We start from the raw sequence: 4,259 nt of genomic DNA on the forward strand, positions 1-4,259 counted from the left end.
GTGGTTAGCACTGTTGCCTCGCAGCAAGAACGTCACTGGTTCTAGTCCCTTTCATTATTCTTTCATATAGCCCTTTTAAAGGTGTATTGAAATATATTACTCAGTTAGAAGGGAAAAACAGTAGCGATCACCACTAATAATCCATAACCAGTGCTTCCATGTACAGAATAACTTGCTATTGTTTTGTTTTTGTTTTTTTAGTAAGGTAGCGCCATTTCAGCACTTATGGACAATTCTTTAGACTTTCTTGCTCACTGTTAAAATGTCTCTTTTTTGGCTTAGTTTTTCAGCAATACAGTAGTGTTTTTATATAAAAGTGGCCTTTAATATCATTATTAGGTCTGATATGACCATGCAGTTATTCTGAGCAAGTGAAGCTTGTTGCCACATGAAAAATAAGGGGTCTGGATGCAGACTCTGAGCTTCTTGCACACCTAATCCTACCCCTTCATTGAGTGCTTTGTGTCTGACATTGCATCTCTGAGATATGCCGTTACAGTTTGCAAATCCAAGTCTGCATCCAGATACTATTGCATGAAATTGCAACATGAGACAGTTGTTTCTCAAATTTGACCATACAATCATTAAAATATGTGACCACACACACACGAACTATGATGATAAGACACACATTGCACATGATCATTCTTAACATTTGTGAAAGAGTTTGTGTGAGTGGTTCAGAATGAATTAAGCCCACAGCAGATCAGATTATGGGAAGTGTTTTTTTTGACTGAATGTTAGACAGAAAAAATATTCATATTCAGTCCCTGTGAAGACAATGAATTATTTGTTTGTTTTGAATATTTTGTTATATGGATTTGCTTTAAAAAATGAATAAAGATTATGTTTGCTATGTGACTGTTAGTAAAAACGTCTTGTTTCATGGTATTCGCATCAGTAAGTAATAATTCTGAAAGTGTAATGACAAAAAGTCAAGTCAACTTAAGTTGCTTTAACTTATTAAGTTACTAATTTTAAATATTTTTATGTTGCTTTACAGTACCTTATTTTAATAACCTAGTCAAGATTCAAATACGTTTTATTAAAGTTATACAAAGTTTAACTTAATATTTTTAGTCAGTTTAATTGATGTAAGTTGAGATGACTATATACCGCTAGGGGGCAGAATTTGCTTTTAAATATTCTCATGAAAAATGAATGCCTTAAACATATTCTTGTCAGGATTCATGATTACTGAAGACAGATGCTGAACAACATTTATTTTATGTAGGATCAGGGGCGGATTTAGTGATTTGGTGGCCCTAAGCAATTCCAGCCATGGGGCCCAAAAGTGTGTACTGTAATTTATTCTTAAGTGATTTATTTTTGCAGATCTTATATCACTCAATCTCCTTTTCTGCATTTTGTCTCAATGCTAAATAATAATAACAACATGTAAAGCATCTTTTAAAACGTTTTAAATAATCTGTTTACTTAAAATAAATTCACAACTAAAATGATATACCCACCCACCCCCATTTTTTTTTTAATCAAAAGGGGGGCTAATAATTCTGACTTTAACTGTAAAAACTCTTTTTTAATAGTTTTAATTACTTAGTTAAATATTTAACATTTTTTAATTTTGTTTTTATAACTTAATCTTTACCTAATTTGACTGCTGGACTGCTCCATAATTGAGGGGACACATTTGCGCAGACGTAATAAAATTTTAACTTTTATTTGTTTAGACCCTCGTCATACAAATTATGTAAGAAAATTATGTTATATAATTTATAGGTATAATTTTTACTTCTGGGTATTTATTTGGGGCCCCCAGATTTCCTGGGACCCTAAGCGGCTGCTTAACTTGCTTATTGGTTAAATCCGGCTCCTGTGTAGGATATATTAATAATTCTCTGTAAACCCTAGAGACGATTGTGCATGAAAATCCCGGTAGATCAGCACTTTCTGAAATACTCCCACCAGCCCGTCTGGTACCAACAGCAATGCCACGTTCGAAGTCACTAATGAGATTTTATTTTTTTATTTTTTCGGGAAAAAAACACAAAAGAAACTGCTGATCAACCATCTTTTGAAACAGAAATATTGTCTGATCTGTGTATTTGTTGGACATTCTCTCGATGAAACTCTCAACTTCTCGTATACATGGTGGTTGAGCAAAAACTGTCCGTAACTGTGGTATTCAGCTTTCGATGTTGTGTCATCCTTTTAAAAATGTTTGTAAAGGCTTAACCACAGGCCAAACTACCTGATTATGTTAGGCCTGCCCTGAACTCAATTAGCCTTCTTAAATTTTTATTTTTTATGAACATGTGCTTTGAAAAATATGCAAGCAAAAATTGTGGTCACAATCGTGACCGGTGGGATTAAATGAATACAGCATAGGACTATATTGTAAAACAACTCCGATTCCCCACCCCCCACCCAGGTAGACTTGTTCTTTGATAACAGTAGTTAAAAGATTGCTCTAAAAGATAAAAAAAAAACTTAGTTCAGCAGTTTCTGAATTACTCCGACCAGCCTGTCTGGCACCAATAACCATGCCACTTTCAAAGTCATTTAAATCCCTTTTCTTCCCCATTCTGATGCTCTGTTTGAACTGCAGCATATGGTCTTGACCATGTCTACATGCCTAAATGCATTGAGTTGCTGCCATGTGATTGGCTGATTAGAAATATATGTTAACGAGCAGTTGGACAGGTGTACCTAATAAAGTGGCCAGTGAGTGTATACCATAGGTGTTTCATATGCTGAAAAAAATACCAAGAACTAGCTTGCCCAAAATAGAAATTTTCTGTTGTACTTAGTTTCTTAATGAAGCATACTTGTTTCTCAAAAACTATTAAGCCACGTAAAATTTTAAACAGATCTTTAGAAGTGTTTCTTAAACACCAAATCAACATAATACTATTTCTGAAGGATTATGTGACTCCAAAGAAACAAAAAAACAAACAAAAAAAAAATCTACTCGCAAATTGTAATAATACAAAATATTACTGTTTTTGCTGTACTGTACTTGAAATACAGAAATAAGACAATACTTGAAATAGGACAAAAATATCTCCTTCAAAAATCTTAGTACATTAGATGAATCAGTAGATGGTTTGTTTGACAGCAAGACACATTTTTGACTGACAGTTCATTTTAGATTGGATTTGATGTGTTCTCTCTTTCTCTCTCTCTCTTTTTCTTTATATATATATATATATATATATATATATATATATATATATATATATATATATATATTTCTGTGTGTGTCCACTATATTCCCAAATCTCGAACCCAATCAAACAGAATTGGCTGTTTCAGCAGTGTGTAGGTTACTAGAAAAAGTGCTGAGCGTCCTTTTATTCTGTTTCATTTGGCAGATGTTTTTCATCCAAATCTTCATACAATACCCAGGGTGCAGTGGTAATAATATCAGCCAAGCTATATTCAAGGACACACTATTTCCGGCAGAAACAAGGGCTGCTCCCGAACCTGTAACCTTTTATCAGTGGACCAATTAACCTGGATGCCAGTGTGAGCTTTCCACTGGCCAATGCATGCAGCCGTTTCTATAATAGAGTTTCACTTTAACATAGGAGATGTTCAGTTTATGGATTACATCCCAGTATGGAATCAACTAGTAAGGCATACACTCACCGGCCACTTTATTAGGTACATCTTATATGAACCAGGTTGAACCCACTTTGTCTTCAGAACTGCCTTAATACTTCAATTCAGTTGCTGCAGGTTTGTCAGCTGCACATCCATGTTGCGAATCTCCCGTTCCACCTAATCCCAAAGGTGCTCTATTGGATTGAGATCTGGTGACTGTTTAGGCCATTGAGAACAGTTAACTAGTTGTCATGTTCAAGAAATAAGTCTGACATGATTTGCAATTTTCGACATGGCGTGTTAACATGCTGGAAGTAGCCATCAGAAGCTGGATCCACTGTGGTCATAAAGGGATGGACATGGTCAGCAACAATATTAAGGTAGGCTGTGGCTTTGACACGATGCTCAATTGGTTGTAATGAACCCAACAAAGGGTGCCAAGAAAATTTCCCCAACACCATTACACCACCAGCACCAGTCTGAACTGTTGATACAAGGCAGGGTGGATCCATGCTTTTGTGTTGTTGATGCCAAATTCAGACCCTACCATCCAAATGTCGCAGCAGAAATTGAGACCCATCAGACAAAAATCCCAGTAGATCAGCAGTTTCCGAATTACTCCGACCAGCCCGTCTGGCACCAACAACCATACCACGTTCAAAATCACTTAAATCAACTTTCTTCCCCATTCT

This window comes from Danio aesculapii, chromosome 3 (assembly GCF_903798145.1).
Source record: "Danio aesculapii chromosome 3, fDanAes4.1, whole genome shotgun sequence".
Classification (NCBI taxonomy): domain Eukaryota; kingdom Metazoa; phylum Chordata; class Actinopteri; order Cypriniformes; family Danionidae; genus Danio; species Danio aesculapii.